The 19,093-nt window shown below is 52.3% G+C and overlaps 1 protein-coding gene across 6 annotated transcripts in view; it reads left to right on the plus strand.

The window, feature by feature from the left end:
* The window catches only part of HIVEP3 (HIVEP zinc finger 3), a 258,580-nt gene that overhangs the window by 154,343 nt on the left and 85,144 nt on the right, over nucleotides 1-19,093 (plus strand). For all 6 annotated transcript variants that reach the window (XM_033080618.2, XM_033080616.2, XM_033080617.2 and 3 more), the window contains one exon: nucleotides 12,497-12,591. The gene's annotated coding sequence lies outside the window, so the exon portion shown is untranslated. The remainder of the gene's footprint in view (nucleotides 1-12,496; nucleotides 12,592-19,093) is intronic.

Here is a 19,093-nt window from a genome sequence, read left to right on the forward strand (position 1 = left end):
TTTCCCAGGCAGGACAGCCCACCTGGCGCTCAGGTGGGTAAAATATCCTGACTGTTTGATATTCAGCAGCTTTGGGCTGTGGCCATGGCTCATTCCTCCATCCACACCACGGAATTCACTCCAGAAGTGCAGGTCTGGCTCTGTCCCCATCATTTGCTGCTCAGGGCTGGCTCTGTCCCCGTCCCCAGCGCTGCTGCAGCCTCTCCTCCCCCTGGGTGTGTGAGAGAGGCAGAGCAGGGGATGTTTTCCATTTCTCCCTGTTATTTCTGGCTGGGCTGCCTGCTCTGTAATCGCTGTGGAAACTGTTATGCTTGGGGGTTCATCAAGGAAACGCTGCGAGCTCTTCTAGGGAGAAATTCTCCAGCAAGTGGCTGCGATAGTGGTTTCATAAGGGCTGGCTTTAATTGGGAACAGCGTTTCCAGGAGGTTTTTGCTGGCTCTGTTCCCCATGGAGGCGAGGAACAGCTGAAGGGAAACGGCAGAGAAGAGCCCCCAGCACGCTGGGAAAGGGGGGCTGGCGTTGGGACTCTGGTGCTGCTCAGGAATAAAAAAAAATAAAATAAATCAGCTTTTGTTTTGAAGAGGGGGAAGAAAGTTTGAAGAGACAGGGGTTGTTCTTGGGGCCCTGGCTTGGAGGAGTGTGAGAAGTTGGAGGTGGATGGGATTTGTGCTGGGGGGTGCTTGGATCATGGATGGGGAGTCCCTTGATGGTCCCACAGCTGAGCCAGGGCCACCAGTGGCTCTGCTGGAGTGGCCTGAGGTGGCCTCATGTGGCTGAGGTTGGGTTTGGGATTCCCTGGGAGTGACCCCAAACCCTCAGAGCCTTTGGGAATCTGCCCTGGGTGCCCTGGTTTGGTGCAGGAGCAGCAGGGGGGTGAAACCAGCGCTGCCAAACTGGAGAGGTTTTCCTCAGCCCAGGGGCAAAACCCTGCAGGGTCGGCTTTAGTATGCATTATAAAGTTTTAGGATGCATTATGCAAGTTTTGGGATGCATTTTGCTGGTTTTAGGGTGCATTTTGCATGTTTAAGGATACATCTTGCATGTTTTAGGGATGCATTTTTCTAGCTTTAGGCTGCATTTTGCATATTTAAGATATTTTTGCAGGCTTTAGGATGCATTATTCAGGTTTTAGGATGCATTTTGCAGGTTTAGGATGTATTTTGAAGGTGTTTAGGATGCATTTTGCAGGTTTAGGATGCATTTTGGAGGTGTTTAGGATGCATTTTGGAGGTGTTTAGGATGCATTTTGCAGGTTTAGGATGTATTTTGAAGGTGTTTAGGATGCATTTTGCAGGTTTAGGATGCATTTTGAAGGTGTTTAGGATGCATTTTGGAGGTGTTTAGGATGCATTTTGCAGGGTGTAGGGCTTCAGTTCAGTGAAGGGGAAGTCCCAGGTGAGGTGTGGTTGCTTTGCAGTCTTTGGGCTGGAGCTGCTTTGGGATTCTGGTTTTAATTCAGTGCTGTGGCCACACTCAGCTGCCTTTGGGGTTTGAATGTGGCACCCACGTGGCAGCAAACGCTTTGTGTTCCTGTTTGCATTGATCAGAACTGGGAATTGGTCACCAGCTGGGGGGTGACACCACCATGTGCTGTGGTGTCCCCAAGGGGGGCATCCCTGTGCCCCACGGAGGGACAGAGCCCCTGGAGCTGCTCTTGGGGTGCCCCTGGCTCTGCTCAGCCAGGTGTGAGCTGTTCCTCCCAGAAACCACAGAATTCCTGCAGAGATGGGGTCAAACACGGCTCAGGATTTGGGGAAGGTGCTCCAGAGAAGCACCAAAGCAATTCTGTGGGTGCAGCTCAAAGCAGAGAGGTCCTACCTGAGCACCTGGGCTTGTGCACGTGATTAACCCTCCCAAAGTGCACCTGGGGCTGCTCAATTTTACCCTTGAATGGAAAAATAACCCCAAAGTTCTGCTCTGTGCTTCCTACACCGGGTGGGGGGGGTCATTTCTGCTGATGTGCCCCAGTCCTGAGGCTGCACAGTGCCACTGGTGCTGCTGGGAGCACTGGGAGCTGTGCATCACTGGATCCCATCAATCTCACAGATTAACTGGGAGCTGTGGATCACTGGATCCCTTTGATATCCTGCTCACAGAATAATTGTGAGTAATTGTGATCACTGAATCCCTTTGATTTCCTGCTCACAGATTAATTGGTAGCTGTGGATCACTGGATCCCAGCAGTTTCCCTGCTTACAGATCAATGAGGAGCTGTGGATCTCTGGATCCCATTGATTTCCTGCTCACAGATTAATGGGGAGCTGTAGATCACTGGATCCCATCAGTTTCCTGCTCACAGATTAATTGTGATCACTGGATCCCTTTGATTTCCTGCTCACAGATTAATTAGGAGCTGTGGATCACTGGATCCCATTGATTTCCTGCTCACAGAATAATTGTGAGTAATTGTGATCACTGGATCCCTTTGATTTCCTGCTCACAGATTAATTGTGAGTAATTGTGATCACTGGATCCCATCAGTTCCCAGCTCACAGATTAATTTGAGCTGTGGATCACTGGATCCCATTGGTTTCTCAGCTCACAGATTAATTGTGATTGAGATCACTGGATCCCAGCAGTCTAACAGATTAATTGGGAGCTGTGCATCACTGGATCCCTTTGGTTTTTCTGCTCACACAGGAATTGGAAGCTGTGGATCACTAGATCCCATTGGTTTCCCAGATTGCAGATTAATTGTGATTAATTTAAATCACTGGATCCCATCAGTCTCACAGATTAATTGGGGCTGTGGATCACTGGATCCTATCAGTTCCCTGCTCACAGATTAATTTGAGCTGTGGATCACTGGATCCCATTGATTTCCTGCTCACAGATTAATTGGGAGCTGTGGATCACTGGATGCCATTGTTTTTTCTGCTCACAGATTAATTGTGATCACAGCATCCCATTGGTTTCCTGCTCACAGATTAATTGTGAGTAATTGTGATCACTGGATCCCATTGGTTTCCAGCTCACAGATTAATTGGGAGCTGTGGATCCCATTGATTTCCTGCTCTCAGATGAATTAGGAGCTAAGATCACAGCATCCCATTGGTTTCCTGCTCACAGAGGAGTTGGGAGGATGCTCCAGAGCTCTGCAGTGTGGGATAAAGTTGAATTCTCGTTCATTATTGTTCACCACTGATTTAGATTCAGCCTCAACATCCCTGTCTGGAATTGCACATTCCCAGGAAAACTCTGTGCTCCCAGCTCTGGGGAGCCCAGCCTGGCAGGCAGAGGGAAGGGGAAGGGTTACCCCAGGTGGGTTTGGAGCCTTTCTTGGGGTGTTTTATTTGTGGCACTTCAGAGGGGCTGGACAGGAAGGAGGAAAGGCGCCTTTGTGCTGTACATATTAATAGTTTGAATTTTAATAATCACCTTATAAGTGACTGCAAGTCGCCTCTCACTTTATTTTGGGCTCTCTGGGGCTGTCTGTGAGCTCTCCCCAGGCACTGACAGCACTCCCGGGGTGATGGATGCCTATTGAGGCACCCAGGGCAGGGATGACGGTGCTGCAGCCCCACCTCATCCCTGAAACAGAGCCGGCAGAGATGGACACGTCCCTCCAATCTGATGACCTCAGCAATTAATTATTTATCCAGCTTTTAATTTTGCATCCATCACTCTGCGGCTCTGCCTGCCCTGACTTCCCGAGGAGCTGCTCAGGGGGTGAAGCCTCCCCGGATGCTGGGGGGAGGTTTGGAGCTCGGGGCTGTGCCTGCCTTAACCCCTGAGGCTCCAGGGGCTCTGCCTGCCCCTGGCTCCTCCAGCTCTTCAAACACCTCCCTTCCAGCCCAGATTGAGCTTTCCCCAGAGCTCTGGTAGAGCAGGGATGCTGTGAATCCCTCCTGGCCCTGGTGGGAGCAGGAGCCTCTTTTTCCTCCAGCTGTGCCCAGGGATGTGTCAGATTTTTCTCCCTAGTAGGAAAATTCTGCTTCCCTAAAAGCAGCAGCTGAGGATGTTTGGTCCTGTTTTTCAGCTTTTCTTCCTTTTTTTCTTAGGATTAAGGGTGGCCTGGCAGCAGGGCACTGACATTTAGGATAATCTGGTGTGACCCAGCATTAGTTTTCATGGATGTGGCTGTTTCCTCCTCTCCTGTGACCCAGGAGAAAGCTTGGAGATATTTGTGGGGTTTTCTTCTTCCCTTGCACCAGGGGCACTTAGGAGACCTCTGATCACTTCCAGAACCTCTGGGATGGATGGAATTTGCAAGGCCCAGAGCTGCTGAGTCCCTCACACTTGTGCTTGTTTTTACATTCGGTTTTATAGAAGGCACCAGAAAAAAGGTGCAGGACAGGGGAAAAGATGATTCTGTGCTCCTGTGCAGCCTCCAGCTGAGGCTCTGCAGGATCTGGGCAGGGTGGAGGGCTCAGAGCAGCACTGGGGACTCTGCTCCAGCCCTGAGAGCACCAGGACCTGTCCTCACCTCCCTGATGCCTCCCAGTGCCAAACTGGGAACAAGGAGGGTCATTCATCATTTTAGGGCAAAACCAGCACAGATCTTTAAAGATTCTCCACTGGGTACCCAGATCCTCCCACTGGGCTGGGATTGCACCTAAAGGGTCTCTGCCATGGGAAATGAAATGGGGAATTTGGAGTGAAAATGGCCAAGGGAGCTCTTGAGTCCAGTTCTGCTCTGGAGCCAGGCTGGGAGAGCTGGGGGTGCTCCCCTGGAGAGGAGAAGGCTCCAGGCAGAGCTCAGAGCCCCTTGCAGGGCCTGAAGGGGCTCCAGGAGAGCTGCAGAGGGACTGGGGACAAGGCAGGGAGGGACAGGACCCAGGGAATGGCTCCCACTGCCACAGGGCAGGGCTGGATGGGATCTTGGCAAGGAATTGTTCCCTGGCAGGGTGGGCAGGGGCTGCCATGGAATTGCCAGAGCAGCTGTGGCTGCCCCTGGATCCCTGGCAGTGCCCAAGGCCAGGCTGGACATTGGGGCTGGGAGCACCTGGGACAGTGGGAGGTGGGATGGGATGGGATGACTTTAGGGTCCCTTCCCACCCAAACTACTCTGCAATTTTATGATTTATGATTATATATTATTTTATTTTCTGCTATATTATGAGTCCAAGCAAAACCCCACAGCCCATCCCAGAGCTCCCCAGGCCAGTTCAGCCCTGGTGCCAGGAATGACCCCAAAGCCCCCGTGCTGCCACATCCGACCCCTTCTTCCCTTCCCTTCCCTTCCCTTCCCTTCCCTTCCCTTCCCTTCCCTTCCCTTCCCTTCCCTTCCCTTCCCTTCCCTTCCCTTCCCTTCCCTTCCCTTCCCTTCCCTTCCCTTCCCTTCCCTTCCCTTCCCTTCCCTTCCCTTCCCTTCCCTTCCCTTCCCTTCCCTTCCCTTCCCTTCCCTTCCCTTCCCTTCCCTTCCCTTCCCTTCCCTTCCCCATCCCTCTCTCCATCCCCCGAGCTCCGCTGCTCTGCCCAGCCCATCCCGGGAGGAGCTGCTGGGAATGGCCGTGATGAAATTTTAATTAACCGTGGGGCCGTAATTTGCAGCGGGTGAATCGCGGGGCTGCAGCTGCTCCCGGCCCCGCAGGGCCAGCGGCGCCTCCGGGAACCGGCCCAGGTCCACTTACCCCGGGTTTTATTCTCCAGCCCCGGCCAGACCGAGGCTGTTGAATATTTTATGGCGCTGCTTTGTTGCCATCCTTCCTGTGAGTCATTTTTCCAGCAGAACCCCGTGCTGGCCACGTTATTTAACCCCATTTTTTATTTAACCCCATTTTTTATTTAACCCCTTTTTTTATTTAACCCCCTTATTTTATTTAACCCCTTTTTTATTTAACCCCTTTGGAGGGTTCCAGGAAATCTGGGCTGGGAATCTGCTCTGGAAAGGGGATTTTATGTCTTGGCTTGGTGCTGCTGAGCAGGAGCTGTTCCCATGCTCAGCCTGCCTGGGGGAAGGTGGCAGTGCATCCCTAAATCCTCTGTAGTATCCTCAAAACCCCTGGAGCATCCCCAAAACCCCTGGAGGCATCCACAGAACTCCTGGAGAATCCCTAAATCCCTTGGAGGCATCCTTAAATCCTCTGGAGCATCCCCAAATACCCTGGAAATATCCCTAAATCCCTTGAAGGCATCCCCAAATTCTCTGGAGCATCCCCAAATCTGCTGGGTTAATCCCTGAGTCCCCTGGATCCTCAGGCTGGAAGCTCTGGCAGAGGTTCAGTTTTGCAGGGTGTTGTTTTCCCCTCATGGCTGAGCCACCCAGAACTCAAACCTGAGGTGATTCTGTGAAATTCTGCATCCTGGAAAGGAGGGTTGGAGCTGACAGCGTTTGGGCAGCCTCCAAGTGATGGGATGAGCCCTTCCAGAGGGATTTCCTGGTGTTCACTTTCCTGGTGTTCACTATTCCTGGTGTTCACTTTTCCTGGTGTTCACTATTCCTGGTGTTCACTTTCCTGGTGTTCACTTTCCTGGTGTTCACTTTCCTGGTGTTCACTTTCCTGGTGTTCATTCACTATTCCTGGTTTTCACTATTCCTGGTGTTCACTATTCCTGGTGTTCACTATTCCTGGTGTTCACTTTCCTGGTGTTCACTGTTCCTGGTGTTCACTTTCCTGGTGTTCACTGTTCCTGGTGTTCACTATTCCTGGTGTTCACTTTTCCTGGTGTTCACTTTCCTGGTGTTCACTCCACTTTTCACCATCCCACCAAGGAGTTCTGCCTGTGCAGGTCTGGCTGTCATTACACCCTGATAGTTCTGTCCCCACTAAAAACCTCTCTAGTGGCTTTCCTGAATGATATCTTCATTTTTTTCCCCCAAGTTTTAATTTCAGAAAATGACTCAGGGATGGTTTTGGGGCGTTGTTTGTCTGTTCCAGACCCAGATCCTGGGCCTGGGCATGGCTCTGTGCTGTTCCTCTGCCTCAGCCTCACAGCTCTGAGGGCAAAAATACACCCAGGTTTCATTTCAATAACTGCAGTGGAAACTTTCTATGGAAAGAAGCCACCCCAAAAAGCCCCTGCAAGAACAAAGGCCGACAGAACAACTTCCTTTCGCTGCCTTGTTTTCCGTTTGCATCAGCCCCTGGCCTCCCCAGGCTCTGCACTTGTGGTTCTTTGGTGTCATCCAGCAAAAGTGCAGCACAACCTCTGTGCACACAGGAGAACTCGATGCCTTTTGGGTATTTAAATCTCTATGATAAGGCAAAAAAAAAACCAAACCAAAAACCCCAAACAAACCCAAAAGCACTTTGCTGCACTTCATACGAATTGAGTTGGTGGCATGAGTGGAGTGAAAAATTAGAATTACTCAAGAAGATGCTCCAGATGAGGAGGATGGAGACAAGGAGAAAAGGAGTGGTACAGAAATGGCCCAAATGTGGGAGCTGCTCCAGCAGGAACAGGGGAATGCTGAGGGATTTCAGCCGTGGGGGCTGAGCTGCTGCTGGCCAGGCTGGGAGAGCTCAGCTGTGTCACAGAGCCATGGAATGTGTGGGATGGAAAGGGACCTGAAATCCCACCCAGTGCCACCCCAGGGACACCTGCCACTGTCCCAGGTGCTCCCAGCCCCAATGTCCAGCCTGGCCTTGGGCACTGCCAGGGATCCAGGGGCAGCCACAGCTGCTCTGGCAATTCCATGGCAGCCCCTGCCCACCCTGCCAGGGAACAATTCCTTGCCAAGATCCCATCCAGCCCTGCCCTGTGGCAGTGGGAGCCATTCCCTGTGTCCTGTCCCTCCCTGCCTTGTCCCCAGTCCCTCTGCAGCTCTCCTGGAGCCCCTTCAGGCCCTGCAAGGGGCTCTGAGCTCTGCCTGGAGCCTTCTCCTCTCCAGGGAGCACCCCCAGCTCTCCCAGCCCTGGATCTGCCCTGATTCCTTTCAGCAGCTCCACTGTGTTTATCCAGCTTGTAAAAGCCTTCAGCCCCCCAAATGTCACTCTGGGCCCCAGTGTGACAGCACAGAGCAGTGCAGGACGTGTCCCTGTCCCCAGCTGCTGCTGGGACCTTCCTGGCTGTTTGCTCTTGGGAGGAGTCTGGATATTCCCATTCTGGGGGCTGAACAGTGACATTTTTAATTTTTCACTGCTGGGAAGATGAAGCAAAGGATTTTTACCTTACTGAGTCGTTGGGGCACAGGTTTGAGCATCTGATTTCCTGCTGGACCCTGTGCCTCAGTGACATCTGCTCAGAGCTGGAGCTAATGCCAATGCTCTGCAAGGCTGTTTTGAGGTTTATTTTTTCCCCCTCTTCTCTCTGATTGCATCCTCAAGAGCTGCTGGTTCAATCTCAGTTCACAGCCTCTCTCCACTTCCTTTAGAGCAGCAGAGAGCTTTTCCTCTGCACAAGTGTCAAAACCTTGAAGTGCCTCGCGCTGCCCCGTGTGTTCATTGCTGCTCTGAGTGATTCCTGAGGGCAGAGGTCAGCCTGAACAACCCTGAGCTGCCACACTTCGGGAAAATAAACCCGAGGAGGAGCAGGAATGAGCACAGGAATGATTTTTCCATTGGTTTGGTGCACTCTTGGTGTGGCTGTGAGGAACATGAATCAGAAGCTGCCACAAGCACTGAGGTGCTCCAGGGCAGATTTATTTTGAGGGCCTCATGTTTGGATTGTGCTTTCAAAACTGGGGAATGAGGGGATCCCCTGGGGGTCTTGAAGTCAGGACACCCCTGGAGATGCTGGAGAGCCAATTTCATGGATCCCAGAGAGGCTGGAGCTGCTGCTGAGAGCAGCCAATCATGGAATCCCAGAATTGTTTGGGTTTTTCAGAGGGGGCTTTAAAACTCATCCAGTGCCAGGGACACCTTCCACCATCCCAGACTGCTCCAAGCCCCATCCAGCCTGGCCTGGGACACTCCCAGGGCAGTCCCAGCTCCTGTCCCCTCCAGGAGGTGACAATTGGTGTCACATCCCATCCTTTCATCCCAGCTTTTTACAGACACAGCACTTTGTGCTCTCCTTCCCTCACAAAACCTGCCTGGAACTTCTGCACTGCCACAGCATGGAGGGAATTCATGAGGGTCTGATGGGGCCAGGGGGGGATTTCTGCAGGAGAATGCAGAGAAATTCCCTTTTCCCACCTGCTCAGCCCTGATTTCAGAGCAGCACCAACTGCTGCAATTGCTTTTCCCTTTTCCTACTCGCAGCATCCTCAGCTCCAGGTGAGCCTGGCTCCCCTCAGAGCACAGCCCCAGCCTTCTCCAGGGCCCCTCCAGCCTGGGAGGCTGGGAACAGACGGGGATGCTGCTTGGGAGGGTGCATGGAAAATAAACAGGGAGTTCCCAGAGGGAGAGGTTGGGGCTGGTCCCACCCTGGTGACCGTGGTCAGCCCAGCATGACAAGCCTTGCTTTAATTCCCCTGAAAGATGACAGCAAAGTTCTGGTTAGGCACAGCCCTCCTCTTGGTGTTAATTCATCCTGATTCATTGTTCAGAGCACGAGAGGTTGGGCAGGAAATGAGCAAAAAGCATTACTGAGAAAGAAAAAAGAAAAAAAAAATCTCTGATTTCACACTTGAGGGTGTGGGGAGCGAAGCTTTGAGGATGTTTGAGGATGCTGCTCTTGCTGCACTAGAATATATTCAGTTTTTGGTTTTGGCTCTTTCCCCTCACCCTTAGGAGCACTGGATGCAATTAAGCTCAGCAGCAATGGCCCTTTGCAGCTCCTTCTGTCAGCAGGGGGAAATGGTGCAGAAATGGGGGAGTTTGGGGTTTTTTTCCATCTTAGTGGGTGAATGGTCACTGCAGAGATTCAGTTCCTCAGTGCTGTTACCTGCTGAGGATTTCAGCTTGGCTGGGCCCGGTTTTCAGCTCTGAGTAAGAGCCTGGATGCTTTGAGCTGCTCAATTATTTGTGCTGGGAGGATGTTTGGGATGTGCAGTGCTGGGGGAGATGGAAATCCCTGCTCAGGGTCCATGCCACAGCTCCAAGCTGAGCTTTACAGAGCTGCTTTCAGCCCCAGTTAGAGATTGTTCATCCAAAAGGCTTTGGAAGCTTTATCCCACAAGAAAGGAGGAGCAGAAGGCCTTTCCCTGGCTGAAGGGAGCTGCCCTAACCTCTCTGCATTCTCCTGCAGAAATCCCCCTCTGGCCCCATCAGATTCTCGTGAGGACCCTCCATGCTGTGGCAATGCAGAAGTTCCAGGCAGGTTTTGTAAAAAGCTGGGATGAAAGGATGGGATGTGACCCCAGTTGTCACCTCCTGGAGGGGACAGGAGCTGGGAGTGTCCCAGGCCAGGCCCAGTGCATCCCAGGAATGGCTGGAGAAGCTCCCAGGAGCTGCCACCCTGCCCTGGCTTGGGGAGGATGAGAGGAATTTTTAGGAATTCATATCTGTGGCTGGGATATGAATTTTTAACTCCAGCTGCTCTCCCAGGGTCCTTGCCTGGAGGTGGAAGCCGCCCTGATAAAAGAGGCTGCTAAAGCTGCTTCATCTCCAGTGCCTGCACTGCTCCTTTTTTGGGTTTTTTCCCCTCTTTTAACCTAAAATTCTTTGTTCCAAGCCCAGGAGGGGCTGGTGCCTCCCAGTTCAGATGGAGCTGAGCAGCAGGAGCTGGCTGCTGCTTCACAGGATGCTCCTGAACAGGGCTGGAGCTTCACTTGTCAGGGAGATGCAGAAGGAGATGTTGGGGTGTTTGTTCAGCAGCAAGGCCAGCAGTTATTTACATTGTGACTGGAGAAGCCTCAGCAGCCAGGGAAGGAATGGACAGAAATTCCTGCTGCAGCCAGGGCAGCTCTCACTGTGTGCTTCTGAGTTAATTTTATTTTTTATTTATTTTTAAAAATATTTTAAAATTTAAATTATTTTTTTTAAATTTGCTGTTGAAATTAAAATTCCCTGCTGGTAAAGGCCTGTTCTGGCACTGAGCTCTCCCAGGTTCTCCACAGCCAGGTGGCAGTGAGGGCTTGGTGATCATGGAATCATGGAATGGTTCAGGATTTTCCATGCATTCCATTCCCACCCTGGCCATGCACAGAGGGCAGCAGGGGAAGGAAATCCCCCTGCCCACCAGGGTGGGGCTGCCCAGAGGAGTTTTTGGCATCTTCAATGCTCTGTGCACAGATTTCAACCCTGATCCTCCATCCCCTGCCAGCCTGGGAGCCCTGCTGTGGCTGCTCCTGGTGGGCAGGGCAGCCCAATCCTGGATCCTCCCCAGATTTCCAGGAAAATATCAATATTCCAGCTTGTGCTGTGGCTGGGTGAGGTCACAGGGCTCTGGGGGGGCAGAGGAACCCAACAGCAACACCCTGTGAGGCAAAGCCCAAACCCTAGGGCTGGGAATCACAGAATTATGGGCTCTGTGAATGCCAGAAATGAGTGACAGTCACTCAGGAGACATCACCCCCTGCCCCCAGCCCAGCCAGAATCCTGCTGAGGAATCAGAGCAGCTCTGCTGAGCCTTCCACCTGCAAAGGAAGATTTTACCTGCTCTGTGGGAAGGCAGATTGGTGCAAAAATAAACCTGGTTTGAGATCCTGTCACGTGCAGGGCACCTGCAAATATTTGAGTTGAATATTTTTAATTTTTCTCTAGTTAAAAGGGTCATTTTGGGATTATTCCATGGGACAGGGCTCCCCTTGCATTGATCCTGCCCTCTGGGTGATGTTGGCACATCTTGGTCTCATCAATCTCTGTTTCTTCTCCCCAGAATTGATGTAATTTTATTTCTTTCCCCTGTGCAGACAGATCCCTCTGCCTGTGTGGACGATGTGCTGGAGGGGCCACGGCCTCAGCTGTTAATTTGGTTAATTAAGTTGGGTAATTGAGCCACTGAGTTGTTTCCTAAGGGGTTTTTCTACCCTTAGAAACAAAGAAAATTGGGAGTCCAAGGGCTGATGGGCTGTGCCTTAAATTCCCTGATCCAGGTGTTGGGGAGCCCTTGAGTTCCTGGAATTCCCAGCCAGGAAACACTTCTGGGCTCCCTGGTGCAATCCAGGGCTGGGACAGCCCTGACAGAGCCAAAGCTGATTTATCCCTTGCTGTTGTGTCCCTGGGGATGGGTTTGAAGGTCAGGGTGACACCTCCCTTCACTCAGAATGAATCCCCGTGCTGGGAATGTGAGTCCCCAGCCCTGGGAATGTCCAAAAAAACCCTGGATGTGACATTTGGGGACATGGTGCAGTGGTAGGGCTGGATGGTCCTGGAGGGCTTTTCCAACCATGATGGTGCCACAAATGTGATTTTCCTTTCTGGATTTCCAGTCTGTGTTCTCCCCATCCATCTCAGATCATTCTCCTTCTCCTCACTGGGAATTTATTTATGATTTAACTGAAATGTCCAGCGCCAGAACCTCAGTGGAGCCAAAGAGATGAAAAGTTCCCTTTGTTTATATGTTGGACCTTTTGTCTCTGCATCACAGCAAATGTTTGGTTTTATTGCAGTTTCATGTTCAGCTCCTCTTTGTGATCCATGGAAATCCTGAGATTTCCCAAAAAGCCACCCCACCCTTTCAAGCCTGTATTTATCTCCCTGGTGACCATGCCATTGATTATTCCTGCCTCACCAATTCACCCACCATTCCTGAAGTGTCTTTTTCTTTTCTTCTTGTTTCTTCCAGACCATTTCTACAATTTATCAAGACCATTTTGACTCCTAATCCTGGCCTCTGAAGCACCTGCAGCCTGTCCCAGCCTGGTATCTGCAGCAATTTTAGTAAGAAAAATCTTATTTTCCATCCTCTAAATCCATTTTAAAGGTACCAAACAGTGCTGGAGCTCCCATTTTCTCTTTGGCATTGTGGAATTGGATTTGATGATTCTGGTGGGGATATCCTGGGGGCACTCTCAAAATGCTTCATTTTCCTTGCAAAAGTCCAGAAGGTCCAAAATGGAGCACAGCTCCTTGGGCAGGTGGGATTTGTGTCCCAAAGAGGGGATTTCATCAGCTTGGAACGTTTGTAATGAAAAATCAGTTTATTTGTGGTGTCAGGGCCTGGGCAAGGCTGGTTCTGTGCAGGGTTTGGAGTATGAAAGGGAAGGAGCTGTGATTTGGGGCTTGCTTGGATCTTGGGAAGGAATTGTTCCCTGGGAAGGTGAGGAGGGGCAGGGATGGAATTGCCAGAGCAGCTGTGGCTGCCCCTGGATCCCTGGCAGTGTCCAGGCCAGGTTTGGAGCAGCCTGGGACAGTGGAGGTGTCCCTGGGGTGGGACTGGATGGGATTTCAGATCCCTCCCAACTCACCCCAATCCATTCCATTATTAGAAAATGAACAATTCAGTTTTTCCCCGTGGATTTGGGAAGTTCTGGCTTTTCCTTCACTCCCCTCCTGCCATGGACCCCTCAGAGCTGCCCTTGGCCAATCCTGGTTCCTCCAGGAGAGTTTGGGGCTGAGACCCCGAGGGCAGAGATGCAATCTGGCTTTAGTTCAGGGATTTCAAACAGCTCCATATCCTTGGAATTTTGCTCTTTCAAACACTGCATGGTTGTACCTGCAGCTTTACAGGTTCGTTTTGGTGGAGATGGCAAGAATTCCAGCATTTATGACTTTCTGAGGAATAAAAGCTTTATTATAGAGCAGATTTGTATTTACAAAGTAAATGGGCAGAGCCACAGGCTGCCCACAGGGACAAAATCCCTGCTGGTGTCCCTGGGACTGTCAGGGCTTAGCAAATAAGGAATGAAAACAAAACCAGGACCCCAAAGGTGATCAGTGCAAATAAATGAATTAATTCCTTGTTTTTCCCTCAGGAAGGGTCTAAATCTGGGCTCTGCTCTCGTGTTTGTCAGAGCATTCTTGGTTTCAGGCCTTCTCTGTGCCATCCACGGGTTCAGGAAGTTTAAATTTAAACAAACAAACAAAAAATTCCTGCTTGTTTTTCACCTCAGACTTCCTAGAAATGATCATGGATTAGGATTTACAGCACCTCTGAAATTCCATTCCCATTTTCAGGGGGGAACTGAGGCACCAGAGGCCAGAGTTTGGCTGAGTGGGAAATGCCAATTCCCCGTGACCTGCCTTCCCCAAAATCACAAAAAATTGAGAGGAAACGAAGTTCTGGGAGCAAAGCCTTGCAGCTTGATATTTTCAAGGGCTTTAACGACATAAAAGTGATTTACTTTTAGGGGAAAAGCTTTAAACATCCCTGCAGAGAGTGCATAATGTGCATGGGTTTGTGTTTATTCCTTGCATTTTGGTGCAGGGATGAAACCTCTCCCAGCCATAACGGAATTCTGTTGGGATGTGCTCTGGGGCAGGGTGGTGTTAACAGCAGCTGCACAAAGGGAATTCTGCTTGGAGAGAGGGGGAAAAATCCCTTGTGGTACCAGTGAATGATCCTCAGCCCTGAGATAAACCTAATCAGGTTAATTAGGATTAATTAGGCCACCTGGCTTTTATTAGTGTGGAATAAAAGCACATAGGAGGAGTTTTGGTGAAAAGCTTTGTGAGTTTTAGTGATGTTTTTGAGTTCTTTCACCTGGGCAATGTAAAAATCTCTGGCTGGTTGGGCTTTTGGGGAGAATTATGCTGCACCCAGAGCCATTAATGCTGCATCTCCTCTTGCACCTTTCACTGTCAGTAAATCCTGTCCCCATTCCTGTGTGCAGGTGACCCAGCTCTCCCTGGGAGGCTTCAGATGTGGTGACTTATTGGCTTTTTTTGGTGTTTTTATTTTGCTTTTTTTTGGTGTGGTTTTTGTTTTATTTTTTGTCTTTTTGTTTTTGAGAATTGTACCAAACCTCCCCTCTGGCCACAGCCTGGTTCTGCTCCTGCTCTGCTGCCCCATCCCACACCAGGCTTTTTCCCTGTGCACCAATCCTGTAATTTTCCACCCGTGTGCCTCACCCAGAGCAGCCTCTTTTCTCCCTTATGTCCCTGACTTTTCTCCTCACTTCTCTGCTGCATCTTCCCCTGGCTGCTCCCATCCCTGGGAAAGCTGCTGGGATTTTCAGCAGGCAAATCCTTTCACGTGTGCCTGCCCAGATGGAGCCGTGCACAGTGAGGGCAGCGCCACAGGAGGGGATTTTCCATCAGCCCAGCCCCTGCACTCCCATTTGGGATTGAATTCCTCCCAGAGCCTCAGTCAGATCATGGGGTGGCTTTGGGGCTGAAGGAGCAGGATGGGAAGGACTGCTGACAGAGCCTGGTCCTTGTCACCTCCCAAACTCACAGGGCTGCTCTTTGTGCTTTGGTTTTGGTGGCCACAGATGTTGGAAAATTCCTCCAAATCAAATTCAAACTTTGGCCAAATCCCTCTGTGCCCACTGAACCCTGTAGGGCAGAACATCCACTCGTCGTTTGGCACCCCCAGGGATGGGCACTCCAAACCCCCCTGGGCAGTTCCAATCCCTGAGCCCCCTTTCCATGGGGAAATTCCTGCTGTGCCACCCTGAGCCTGCCCTGCCCAGCCTGAGGCCGTTCCCTCTGCTCCTGTCCCTGTTCCTGGAGCACAGCCCGACCCCCCCGGCTGTCCCCTCCTGGCAGGGAGTTGTGCAGAGCCACAAGGGCCCCCCTGAGCCTCCTTTTCTCCAGGCTGAGCCCCTTCCCAGCTCCCTCAGCCTCTCCTGCGCTCCAGCCCCTTCTGAACTCCATTCCCATTCCCTGCCCTGGGCTTGCTCCAGCCCCTCTGTGTCCTTGTCCTGAGGGGCCCAGGACTGGACTCAGCACTCAAAGTGGGGCCTCCCCAGTGCCCAGCACAGGGGGAGTTCAGGTTTTGATTCAGCTTTTCTTGCCATCCTTGGTTTCAACAGTGCCATGGAGCTCTGCAGTTTTGTCTCCTTCACATTTGACTTTGCTGGGGCTCAGCCCTGTCCTTACCCATGGCTGCCACCCCAAAGGGCAGAGGGCACCAGGAGGTGCAGGGTGGGCACAGACAGCCAGGGCAGGCTCAGCTGGAGCTCAGGGAAAGGTTCTTCCCTCCCCCAGAGGGTGCTGGCACTGCCCAGGCTCCCCAGGGAATGGGCACGGCCCTGAGGCTGCCAGAGCTCCAGGGATGGACAGGGGGGGTTGCTGGGGGGTCTGGATGATCCTGGTGGGTCCCTTGAGCTCAGGATATTCTGTGATCCTGCCTTTGCTTTTCCATCCCCTCCCAGGTGCAGGAGGCTGAGCTGGCAGTGCCACATCAGGAGGTGTCCCCAGGCCCTTGCTGGTCCCACGGGGACAGTGCCACCTCCTTGTCAGTGGCATCTCAAATCCTTTCAGCCCAGACTTGGCTCTCAGAACCCAAAACCCTTTCCAAAGTCACACAGAGCCTTTTCTTCTCACTTTTCAGTGGGAAATGTTGTCACTTCCAAAATCTGCTTTGAATCATCCCTTTACACTCCTCTCTTCAAACCCTGGCATCTCACTACGCTGGCAGGAAGATGTTAAGACCAATTTTGGGCTTCCTCTCCTGTTTTTTCTGGGTGTTTTCTGTCAGGCTGGTGCTGTGCAGAGTCCTGGGCAGGGTGTGAAGTGTGTGTGTGTCCCTCGGGAGTGGCTCACAGCTCTGACATCACCCCGTGCCCGCACAGGGGATGTTTTCGAACAAGGTACCACGCACTATTTTAAGCAGCTTCTAAAAATAAATCCCTGCCCAAGCTGCTGTTGTGGTAGCAATGTTTTATCTCTTAATTGGGGCTGTTTGCTGAGGGTGATTCATAGAAAGGAGCTGAGCTTTCCAAGTTTCACCCTGAGGTGAAGCAGCCGAGGTGATTTGCTGATTGTAACGGGCCTGCACAGCCAGGAGGAATTTTTGGATTTTCTCCACGGTTTTTTTTGCTTTTCCCCTAAGGCTGAAGTGTCACATTAAACACTGGACAAGCTCATTGTCCTGGAGGTGTCTGGGAGGTGGCAGAGCAGTTCTGTGCGGGGACAGTGACCCACAGAGCTCTGAGAGTGGTGATTTGTCACATCGAGTGAGAGATAATGACTGAGAGGAGCAGTGAGGGAGGATTCCTCTGGGAATTCAAGTGCAGATTTAAAACTTGTGTGTGCTTGGAGCTATGGGGAAGAAGAGCCAGAGGTGGAGGAAGGTATTTCAGGATTATCTAAGGAGCAGGAGATGACTCAGCCTTCCCACAGTGTCACCTCATTGCTCCTGAGCCCTGTCCAGTGCTGGGCCCCTGCTGCAAACAGGGGCTGGAGAGAGCCCAGGGCAGGGAATGAGCCCCAGGAGAGGCTGAGGGAGCTGGAAAGGGGCTCAGCCTGGAGAAAAGGAGGCTCAGGGGGGCCCTTGTGGCTCTGCACAACTCCCTGACAGGAGGGGACAGCCGGGGGGGTCGGGCTGTGCTCCAGGAACAGGGACAGGAGCAGAGGGAACGGCCTCAGGCTGGGCAGGGCAGGCTCAGGGTGGCACCAGCAGGAATTTCCCCATGGAAAGGGGGCTCAGGGATTGGAACTGCCCAGGGGGTTTGGAGTGCCCATCCCTGGAGGTGCCCAAGGAAGGCCTGGACACCCTGTCCTGTCACCCTGGTCTGGGTGACAAGGTGGGCATTGGGCACAGGCTGGGCTCCAGGATCCTGGACCTCTTCTCCAACCTACAAGATTCTCTGATTCCACACTCTGGGAGGAAACAACTTCCTCACTGTAGCTCCCAGCTCCCAGATTTGTTCTTTTTGATGTTAAGAAGAACAAATCTTCATTGCTGAAGTCACCATTGCCCAGCAGCCACGTGAGAAGCTCCCAAAGCTCCCAAAGTGGCTCTGGCCACTTGTCCAGCCCCACATTCCCTCTGCAGGGGTTGGTGCCCACTTGGAGCTGATTTAGGACTGGATGTGAAATAAGGAGAAGGAACCAAAAGCCTGAAGGGAGCAGGGATGGCTCAGGGTCCCTGAGATGCTCAAACCTCAGTGATGGGAATGGGCTCAGGGGAGGGACAGGATCCCAAGGCTGCTGTGCTTGGAAGGCCAAAAGCTCCAGAGCTGTGACCCCCAGTGGGACAGCAATGGGAACAGATAATCCCCACGCTGAGGGCAGTGCTGGCATTGCTCTTCCCTGAGATTTGGGGGTTTGGCCTTGTTGGGACTGGCATGAAATGCTTCTCCAGAGACCCGTGTTTCAGCCTCAATACAGAAATGATGCTTTTCTGGTTTTGTGGGCCTGTTTAGGATTTGCTGGTGTTGGATTTGGGATCCTGGGGTAAGACTGCTCCATAAATATGCCAAGTTTTGAACTGGAAGCAGGTCTGGTAGGCATGAGGTGATCCAATGGGTTTGCCACCATGGCCCGACAGGAGATGAGAGAACACCAGCAGGGTGTTCACATGGACAGCCTGGGAGGTGTGGGGTCATCTCTACTGCACCCAGGTCACCTTTAGTGCACCCACAAAAGGTTCTCTTGTGCTGCCAGTGCTGGGTCCAGTGCTGACCAAACAGGTTGTGCTTGGCTCCTTCCTCTTCCTGGGACCATCCAGGGTGTCCTGTGCCCTCACTGGAGAACCTGTGCCCTCACCTGGGCAAAGGGAACCTGCTCTGTGCCCTCACCTGGGCAGAGGGAACCTGCCCTGTGCCCTCACTGGTGCCCTGGGCAGAGGGAAGCAGGAGCTGAGCCAGAGCTGTGGCCCACTCAGTGTCCAGGGGATGCTGTCCCAAACTCTGAAGTTGCCAATGAGGCTTTTCCCCTCCTCTGAACGTGCTGAGGGGCAGATTTGGGGCAGAGATTTTGTACTCCATGAGAAGTACAGCAGAGTGGAGGCTGCACTGACACCCCTGTGTGTCCCAGTCAGACAATCACAGCATGTCCTGAGTGGGGAGGGACCCCCAGCATCACCCAGCCCAGCTCCTGTCCCCACCCAGGACACCCCAGGAACCCCACCCTGAGCACCCCACGAGTCCTGGCAGTGTGGAGACGTGCCCAGCTCTCTGCAGAACAACAGGAAAACCATCAAAGGGTGGGAAGTCATGTGGTGATGCTCACCAACCCCGCTGGGATCCTCGGGGTGCCAGAGCTGGGTGTTGTCTGGAGCACCCTGGGGTGAAGGTGCCTTCCAGGGGCTGCAGCACCCTCAGGACCCCTCCTTGAGCCCCCTGGGGTGGCCCAGCCTGCAGCAGGTGGGCACAGATGCTCCGTGCCTCCTGCAAGAGGTGAGGAGGCTGCACGGCCCCGCTGCAGGGAAGGGAGGAGGGAGGAAACCATCACTGCTTGTTTACTCTGTGAATGGAAAAATGAGAGGCTTATCGTGATCAAAGCAGGCAAAACAGGACGTCAGGCCTGAGCTCACTGCTGCTCCAGGCTCCTG

The sequence above is a fragment of the Catharus ustulatus genome, chromosome 26, assembly GCF_009819885.2.
Source record: "Catharus ustulatus isolate bCatUst1 chromosome 26, bCatUst1.pri.v2, whole genome shotgun sequence".
NCBI classification, from domain to species: domain Eukaryota; kingdom Metazoa; phylum Chordata; class Aves; order Passeriformes; family Turdidae; genus Catharus; species Catharus ustulatus.